General features: G+C 40.6%; 1 protein-coding gene across 1 annotated transcript in view; it reads right to left on the reverse strand.

Moving 5' to 3' along the window:
• Positions 1–1,485, reverse strand: part of E2F8 (E2F transcription factor 8) — a 30,121-nt gene extending 28,636 nt beyond the window's left edge. The window contains 1 exon segment of the mRNA XM_060262208.1: positions 1,290–1,485. The gene's annotated coding sequence lies outside the window, so the exon portion shown is untranslated.
• Between the last annotated feature and the right edge of the window lie 9,022 nt (positions 1,486–10,507).

Here is a 10,507-nt window from a genome sequence, read left to right on the forward strand (position 1 = left end):
AAAAGGTTCTTCAAATGGCACTGTACAACAGAGCTACATGCTCACTGAATTTCTGCATTATGAAATAGTAGACCATTCAATTAACTCACAATGCTCTAAAACAGAGTACCCACATAGTAAGAGGCATTGTCTGGAAATTGTCTCTCCAGAGGGACACAATCATTTTTTTAAAAATCCTGCATTTACCTTCTGACTTACTTAGAATTCAAGGAATATGCAGCTAGTTGCCTATTTAGACACAAATGTGTTTAGCTTGTTAAATCATGCACCCTCAGAAGTTATCACAGGACCTATCCCAAGAAAATATTTTGGTGTGGAAAGACCCACCCCCCCCTCCATCAGTTAGATCTGGGCAACACACTTTCTGGAATACATTACAGATCCATTTTGGTGATATCATTCACAAATCCAGATAGTTGAGTTGACCTATGAAGAGTTCTGGGGCACTTCCAAGGCAAGCAAGTTTATTGTGGAACATGCATTTACAGTCAAAAGCCTGGTGAAACAAATTTTGTTCTTACCTAAACATTTAATATTTACAAATCAAAGCACCACCATTTTGTTATTTACTGTTGTTAGCCTGTCTTCTGTATGTGTTCTGAAAGGACACTACAACTAAACTAATAACTTACAAAATATGCAAATATACACTAAGAAATGCAAACTGCATTTAAGAATAAAGTTTGAGTCCAGAGGCATCTTTAAGACCAACAGTTTTATTCAGGGTATGAACTTTCATGTGCGCGTACACTTCCTAAGATACAAAAGCTCATACCTTAAATAAAACTTTTTGGTCTTAAAGGTGCCACTGGACTCAAAGTTTGTTCTCCTGCTTCAGACCAACACGGCTACCCACCTGGATATAATCATATTAAAGCATAGTTACACTGTTCTAAGTCCGTTGAAATCAATGAATGAGCTTAGAAGGGTGTAACTCTGCTCAGACCAGCACTGTAAGTGTGCCACAGAACGATCTGACACCCGATGAAACTCACATCACGCCAAATCCCACCATCGTCTCCCACTCGTCGCTTGGTGACATCCACTGATGTCCTTTTATCTGGCCCCACGCGCGATCATTTCTCGCGCTTCACACACCTTTTTCTCCTTACCCCCCGTTACCCCTTAGCTTTCCCGCTGACTCACCTCCTTCCCACCCACCACAAAACTCCCCTTCAGTCCCGGAATTCGCCCGCGCTTCTCAGACCGAACTACCCGAGACTCCACCCCCTCTTGCCACGCCAAGCATACAGTTCCATTGATTGGCTGCTAAAGGAATGGGGCGGTACCTTTCGAGGATCCAGTTTAAAACGTTTGGCGCCACCAACCCCGGGAACGGAATCTCTCCTCCCTTCTAGTTACCTGCAGCCTACCTACTCCACTATCTTTTCCAGTGCAGGAAACTCCAGTATTAGGTCCCACTACTCAGCTAAGCCTGCTGCTTGTCGTATCTTCTCTGCCTAAAATCTACTCACTCACTCACTCGGTCAGTGTCAGCGATTTGAATTTGGCCCGCGGCAGCAGACGATGAGCGGAGGAGGGGGCGTGGTCGGCCTTCCTTGGAGATGAAGCTTCAAGCCAATCAGACCACAGCGACCTTCCTGTTATAGCCAATCGCAGACTCTCTTTGTCTGATATCGGCTGGGAGGGGAAGTTCGGGGGCGTTGAAGGTTTTCTTGGCCGCAGTTGTCAGAAGTTTGGCGTTCGTGGAGGACGCGAGGAGAAACGCTCTTGGAGCACCAATGAGTGCTGGGGTCGAATATCTTCTCCCCCGTTCAATCAGGTGAGGTAGGGCCCAATTCATTGGAAGACCAGCCTGGTATTCAGTTTTTACTATCTGAGTTAGATCTTGGAACATATGAAGTAAGAGAGAAGTACATCAAAGCCGAACAGAGCTACTTCTTTTCCCTACTATTGAAAAAGCCTTCCACTTGTAGTTCACGTTAAGGATAGCCTCTGGCATCTGTCTTAAAAAAAATGAAACTGAGTTGCTCCCTTTTCTCCTCATCGGAGGTTGGGTTCTGTACACTGGAACAGCTGAGTGATGAGCGGAAACTCAACATAGAGAACCGACTTTTCCATGCCCATTGGGGCACTTCTTAGTTGGGGAAAGGGCTCCTGTTGACTTTGGACACGTCACATAACATAACCATGCACATTTGCTTTTCTCATGTTATAGTCACCAGGTCCGGATGGCATACATCCAAGAGTTCTGAAAGAACTCAAAGTTGAACTTGTAGGTCTTCTGACAAAAATATGTAATCTTTCATTGAAATCTGCCTCCATTCCTGAGGACTGGAAGGTAGCAAATGTCACCCCCATCTTTCAAAAGGGTTCCAGAGGAGATCCGGGAAACTACAGGCCAGTCAGTTTGACTTCAATACCGGGAAAGTTGGTAGAAACTATTATCGAGAACAGAATGAGTAGGCACATTGATGAACGCAAGTTATTGAGGAAGACTCAGCATGGGTTCTGTAAGGGAAGATCTTGCCTCACTAACCTGTTACATTTCTTTGAGGGGGTGAACAAACATGTGGACAAAGGAGACCTGATAGATATTGTTTACCTTGACTTCCAGAAAGCTTTTGATAAAGTTCCTCATCAAAGGCTCCTTAGTAAGCTCGAGAATCATGGAGTAAAAGGACAAGTCCTCTTGTGAATCAAAAACTGGCTAATTAATAGGAAACAGAGTGAGTATAAATGGGTAGTTTTCGCAGTGGAGGACGGTAAGCAGTGGAGTGCTGCAGGGCTCAGTACTGGGTCCCATGCTCTTTAACTTGTTCATAAATGATTTGGAGTTGAGAGTAAGCAGTGAAGTGGCCAAGTTTGCAGATGGCACTAAATTGTTCCGGGTGGTGAGAACCAGAGAGGATTGTGAGGAACTCCAAAGGGATCTGTTGAGGCTGGGTGAGTGGGTGTCAACGTGGCAGATGAGGTTCAGTGTAGTCAAATGCAAAGTAATGCACCTTGGGGCCAAAAATCCCAGCTACAAATACAAGTTGATGGGGTGTAAACTGGCAGAGACTGACCAAGAGAGAGATCTTGGGGTCGTGGTAGATAACTCACTGAAAATGTCAAGACAGTGTGCAATTTCAATAAAAAAGGCCAATGCAATGCTGGAATTGTTAGGAAGGGAATGAAAAACAAATCAGCCAGTATCATAATGCCCCTGTATAAATCGATGGTGCGGTCTCATTTGGAATACTGTGTACTGTTTTGAGGTCACCGCACCTCAAAAAAGATATTATAGCATTGGAAAAAGTGCAGAAAAGGGCAACTAGAATGATTAAAGGTTTGGAACACTTTCGCTATGAAGAAAGGTTAAAACGCTTGGGGCTCTTTAGCTTGGAAAAACATCAACTGTGGGATGACATGATAGAGGTTTACAAGATTATGCATGGGGTGGAGAAGGTAGAGAAAGAAGTACTTTTCTCCCTTTCACACAATACAAGAACTCGTGGGCATTCAATGAAATTGCTGAGCAGTCGGGTTAGAACAGATAAAAGGAGGCACTTCTTCACCCAAAGGGTGATTAACATGTGGAATTCACTGGCACAGGAGGTGGTAGCAGCTACAAGCATAGCCAGCTTCAAGAGGGGGTTAGATAAAAATATGGAGCAGAGGTCCATCAGTGGCTGTTAGCCACAGTGTGTGTGTATATATATATATGTGTATATATATATATATGTGTGTGTGTGTGTGTGTGTGTGTATATATATATGTGTGTGTGTGTGTGTGTGTTTTTGGCCACTGTGTGACACAGAGTGTTGGACTGGATGGGCCATTGGCCTGATCCAACATGGCTTCTCTTATGTTTTTCTGTTCATGCACTTACAGCTGAACGTAAAATTGAAACCCCTTTGCTCATGCAGGTAACTGTTCCCTGACTTAATTTGTTAAGTAAATTTGTTGGCTCTTTTTTACAGAGTGATGCACATACATGCAGGAAGTATGTTCACTTTGAATGTTCACTCTGAATAAGTTACAGTCTTTGGAGGTAGTGGGGCTGGGAGGATCTCAGTGAGTTCCAAAGCAGCCATTTTCTCCAGAAGAACTGATATATGTAATCTGGAGATCAGTTGTGATTCCATGAGATCGCCAAGTCCCACCTGGAGTCAGGCAACCCTAACCTCAGGGTTTCTTGCAATGCTAAATAGAAAAATGTCTGTATATTCTGCCTTGAGTTATTTGGAGGACACAAGGGGGGGGGGGGAGAGAATAGGTCAGCTGCTCATCAGGAGGTGTTTTTCTCTTAGTTCTATACCCCGGAGAACAAAAACATCTGTGCAGCAAAAGCCATGCATTTGTGTTCTTTAGGAATAGTCATTGAGTATAAACAACAAAGTGTATCACTTTAAAGAGTACTTACTTCTGAGTAAACACTTGGAATTGATGCAGAGCTCCGAATTCCTCACAAAATATTTGACTGCAAAACAGCAATATGGTGTCTGTTATGCAAGGAAAGGAGCAGTTTGAGGTAACTAAATCCATAATCTTAAAAATATTTTCCTGAGTGATTTCTTTAGGATTGCTCTCTGTATGTTGTTTATGTTTCAAATATCTGCTTGTGACTGATCTTAGTTAATTGGAAATTGTATTGGCAAATTTGACTTGTGTTTGCATTGTGCTTCAACTGATTTAAATTATTATACAAAGTTGTTTACTTGTTAGTCACTTTCAACTGTTCTACAGGACACTTTTAAGGACAATTATTATGCTATTAGGCACAACATTTTTATTGCAACCTCTAGGGTAACTACTCTTCTAACATAACGTAAGATTGTAAAAGGTGCCCTGAAGAGTCTTCACAGTGGCCAGTCAGTTGCCCCAGACGGCTGACAAAAAAGGTACAGACACCAAGGTCTCCACTAAATGCTGCTTCCTAGTACCCAAATTCAGAGGTTTACTGCCTCTGGATGTAGAGGTTCCACAGAATTTGCAAAATAAAAATAATGAGGAAAGCATTTATATAAACAAACTGTAGTGTAATGGAACTGTTCAGGAAGATGCTTTTGTATGGGAATAGGGTTGTTGCCTACTGCAGACCGTTATTATCATATGAGTAATCATGCATTTACTGTTCTTTGTAATTCACTTTCTTCATTGTTTATAGTATATCTTGCGTTACACAGTTGTTTGTTCACATTGTTTTCTAATTCTGTAATCATAGCCCTATTGCCTGGCTCATTGATTGTTTTATGCATACTTTTATACTCTGAAACACACTATGATTTTCAGTGAGAAAAGCAAACTATAAATAAATAAATAAAATAGTCATCATAGCTATTAACCATGGAGGGGTCAAATAGTTTGAAAAAAAATAAAATGAAATAAAAAAAACTATGGAGGGGTCTATCCTTCACAAATCTGAATAATATCCTTTCTAAGCCATCTATGCTAGTGATGAACACTACCTCCACTGATAATTTAATTATTTGTTGAATAATTTCTTTTGTCTATCCTGAATCCGTTACTTGTCAAATTCATTCGGTGCCCGAGTTCTAGTACCATTGTAGAGAAAGTTCTCTTTGTCCGCTTTCTCTATCTGATTCATAATTTTATAAACCTCTATCAAATTTCCTGAAGTAATATTTTTTGTGAACTGAAAACTACTGGATTATCCAGCCTTTCTTCAAAGGAAAGGTACTCTAACCTTTTAATAATTTTCTTTTTTTTAATTAAAATTTTATTTTTAAAAAATTAATAAGGATACAGAAAGGGAAAAGGGGTTTAAGGAATGAAATTGAAAATAAATAGGTGACAATATTTATATAAGTCAAGGACATTCACATTGTATATAGTATGTTACACCAGGATATAATAAGTTCCAAGATGCGTCATTTCTCAGATTCCCTTATCATAACAATTAAGATTACAGCATCAACAACAAGGGAGGATAAAGCATAGTTAAGTAATAGTATGTTAAATCTTTTCTAACTATATGCCATATGTTATAGATTAAAACTGATAATATGTGAGTTCCAATATTAATATTGATAAGAGAATTTCCAAACATTGAATTTGATCTTGACATACCATTAATCATACTTTGCTCTATCAATCTAATTTACAGAAACTACACTGAAAAAATAACAAACTTTTAGATAAGAGTTGTTAAATATATACAGAAAAATATGTGTTCTGCATTTCTCCAATTATCTAACTGGATCAAAGAATTCAGGCGTTATATAGACATTTATACATAAACCTAATACATTATGTCTAAACTCCTCAGTTATAGCCATAATATGAATAATAGGCTTTCCATTTCTCCTGGAAGTCTTTGGTTGGTCTTTTGTTTACATGACTCATTAATTTTGCCATTATAGCATATTTAGTTAGTTTATCTTTCCTTGTCTTTAGAGTTGGACATTCTTCTGATTTCCATTTTGTTACTATCATTACTCTACCCACCATAAGCATATAAGTAAGTCTTGTGAAGTTCTTTCAATGTTGTCCAGTAAGATTCCCAGTAACATAGTCTCGGGTTTTATTGGAAATTTAATTTTTAAGATTTTCTGAACTGCAGCATGTATTTCTTTTCATTATTTCTTAACCAGTTTTGTTCCCCTCATCTGCATTTTTGTGCTTTATAATATCTATTCTGGACTCCTTTTTAAAAATTGGTGTTACACTAGCCACTTTCCAATCCTCTTGGAGGCCCGTTTAGTGACAAATTGATTATCACATTTGAGTTCTTTAAATATCTCGGGTGTATGCCATCCAGGCCAATTAATTTTTAATTTGCTTATTGGTCCTAGAAAGTTATATCTGCTTATCTCTGAATTAGTTCTTCTGGCACCCTTCCCTAAAACAGCTGAACTAGGAGCCCAACCCTAAAGAAGTAATGAGATCTGGTTAAAAACAAGTTTTATGAATCAACTGAATAGAAACTGCTTCAAAAGTATTGTCATGCTTTACATCCTATGGCTTGGACGCAACTGTGCCATAAAGCCAGTATCTACCATCCCTGAGCATGTTTTCTCAGAAGTAAGTGCCACTGGATTTAATGGAATTTACTCCATAGGGAAGATGCTTGGAGTTATAAACAATTAGTTGTAAATACCATAGTTGATCTTGAAGGGCAAATATATATGCAGTTCTTATGTTATTTGTTTCTGGAGTAGTTCCACTAATCCAAGTGAGACTTTTCCAGAAATAAGTTAAGTGGGTTAACTATCTTGGAGATCACAGTTTAGCAAAACTATTCTCTAAACACATTATTTCAGTGAAACTTGCTTCCAAGTAAGTAACTTTAGGATCAAAGCTTCTATTTCTATTGTTATAAACATGTAGACACACGTATAGGTAAAGCTATGTAAAAATATTTGCACAAACACCTCCCAAAACACGTTCACTAACTGTAGTTACCCAATGGCAAAAAGTTAAGGGAAATTCTGCCTAAGGAAACCAGTTTGGCTTGAATGACTTGAACTGGCTGTTAAGGTAGATGCTGCTGGGATGCATATTTTCCTTTTTAACAGGGTGGAATGCTTTTAATATTTTACCAATTTGTTGTTTTTATTGCTGAGAAAAGCCAGTCATTGTTTACGTAGCAGATAATTTGTGTTTGTTATGTGTTTATGGGGAGATAAAGTAAGTATTGTCTTGTATGATGATAAAGAACATGAAGTATTTGTTCAGCTTCCAATTCACTTTTCCCTCAGGGGCTCTGGTGGGTGGATGGTTCTCTCCCTCTGTTTTACCCTTACAAACAGACCTGTGAGGTAGGTTAGCCTGTGATAATGTAACTAGCAAAAGAATATGAAAATAGTTTGTGTTTTGGGGCTAGTTACTCTCTACAGCTCCAGCAAATGAATTTCTGAAATACTTTATGCTGAATTTAACAGCTTAATAGAAAAAAAATTCTATGCCATTTGCTACATTAAGTTGGAGTTTTAGGTTTTTATTATCTGCGTGACACATGACTGATCCTTGGCAAGTTTATTTAGAAGTAACTGCCATTGAATGGAACTTACTCCCAAGATAGCATATATTCAGTTGTAGCCTGAAAATGATGGAGAGGAAGGGATTGGCCGCACTTATAACTTGGCAGGATCATCTTTTGAATTTTTTGTTTCTTTAATGGAAAAGTAGACTTAAGGTCACCATAGCAATATTAAAGAGCCTTCAGATCCCAACCAAAACCAAGGGACAATTTGGGAAAGGATGACAATCTGTTGCCCAATTTTATAGCCTGTTAGGCCAGGATACAAAGGGTCAGGCTGCTTACAGGTGGCAAACCTAACCAAGGTTAAATAAAAATGTGCACAAGCCCAGATTGTTTCTGGCTAGAGCAAGATGATAGAATCCCAGTTATCAGTGAACTCTAACTATCCAAGAAGTAATGAGTCAGACAACCAAAACTGGAAGAAATCCCAGTTCATGCACATTTTAGTTTAGGATATTTGCCATCAATGCAGTCTGCTGGTGAACATTATCAACCTGTCCCTTAGTTCTGGGATCTACCCAGAGCTATTAAGAGAGGCTATGGTAACACCGCTCTTGAAAAAGCCATCTTTGGATCTGTCCAATTACTGCCCAGTTTTGAATCTTTCATTTCTGGCCAAGGTAATTAAGAGAGCAGTGGCAGAGCAGCTCCAGAGCTTCCTGGAAAACATGTCAGCCCTAGACTCATTCCAGTCTGGCTTCTGCCCTGGCCATGGGATGGAGACAATGCTTGTTGCCCTCACAGACTATCTCCACCGACAACTGGATTGAGGTGAGTTGGCACTGCTGTTGCTTTTAGACCTGATGGCAGTGTTCGACACTGACCACAATCTGGCCCACTGCCTCACCAATGTAGAAGTGCATGGAGTAGCCCTTGAAGTGGCTTACTTAATTCCTCCATGGTCAGAGACAGAGGATGGCGCTTGGAGGGAGGGTATTCCCCAACACCCAAGGGGCAAGCCTCTCACCTATGCTGTTCAGTATCTATGTGCACCCTCTTGCATAGCTGGTGTGGAGTTTCAGGCTGGGTTGCCATCAGTACACTGATGACACCCAGCTGTTATATCTGTTGGTGGGTGGGTGTCCAGCCACAGCCCCATCTAATTTGGCTGAAGGGTTGGAGGCCATGACTGGATGGCTGAACCCAGCAAAGATGGAGGCCAGATGTGGGTGATCCGAGGTTGGGGTGCCAACTCCTGACACTTAACTGTGTGCTGTTAACACTGGTGTCAACTGTCAGGAATTTGGGTGTGCTCCTGGATTCCTCCTTATCTATGGAGGCCCAGGTTGCAAATATTGCCAGGCTGGCATTCTTCCAACTGTGCCAAGTCAGGCAGCTGGCCTCCTTCTTTACCACCCCTGGCCTTGTCACAGTGATCCATGCAGCGGTCACCTCAAGGCCTCTATGTAGGGCTGCCCTTGATGCCAACCTAGAATCACCAGTACCCAGAATGCAGCGTTGAGGGTACTTACAGGTACCGCAGTAAGAACACATCCAACCAGTGCTTCACCAGCTACACTGGCTCCAAGTTGAATACTGGATCTACTTTAAGGTTTTGGTTTTTAACCATTAAGGTCCTCAACAGTCTGGCACCAGCATACTTATGGGGCCACCTCTCCTGGTAAGAGTGTTAAATTCAGGAGATCAAAACTTATTGGTGGTGATCCCTGGCCCAGAAGATATCTGGCTGTCCTCAACCACATCCAGGACTTTTCTGGCCCTGGCTTCTGCCTGGTGGAACACTCTACCTTGTGATATCCACACCGTGTGGGATCTAACTGAGTTCTGTAGGGTGTGTAAAATGGAGCTGTTCTACCAGGTCTACCGTTGAGGACAGCAATAGCCTGTTGCCAGATCTGGCCTGCAACTCACACTATGGAGGGAGAGGGAGAACAGTACGCCATCGATGATCTGGTATACATTATCTCACTAATGTTGTACATCATCCTGAGCCCTTTGGAGGAGGGGGATCTATAAACTGAATTGTTGTTGCTATAACACAGAAGGTATAAGGAACTCACTCCCATGAACTGTTGCACATGCATAATTAATTGATACAGTAATACAAGGCAGTGTGGCAAGGTGGATGAACAGCACTGTGGTGGGACATTTTAGACCAACAAAGTTTAATTCTGGGTATAAGCTTCTGTGTGCATGCACACTTCACTGGACTCAAACTTTGTTCTATTGCTTCAGTCATAATATGCAGAGGATTGCCACTGTATTCAGAAGTAGTATCGTAGCATAATGAAAAGATGTGGTATAACAAGTGTGGGCTTTTGGCTGATTCACTACATTCAATTTTAAAAGTTACTCAGTCATCACTGAACTGGTTGTGGTGTTGCAAATCAACACACATAATGCATAGTAATAAAGACTTAAGATAGCATCAGATATGCTGTATTACCAGGTAGACCTGCTGTGCTTGCCTAGCATAGGATTTCCACCTTATGCAACTTTAAATATCTTTAAAATTAGTACATATCTTTCTCCTTCTAGGTCTTTGAGGATCCAACTGTGAATTGATTCAGTTCCTTGCCCCTGAATGCCCCACAA

This window comes from Heteronotia binoei, chromosome 21 (assembly GCF_032191835.1).
Source record: "Heteronotia binoei isolate CCM8104 ecotype False Entrance Well chromosome 21, APGP_CSIRO_Hbin_v1, whole genome shotgun sequence".
Classification (NCBI taxonomy): Eukaryota; Metazoa; Chordata; class Lepidosauria; order Squamata; family Gekkonidae; genus Heteronotia; species Heteronotia binoei.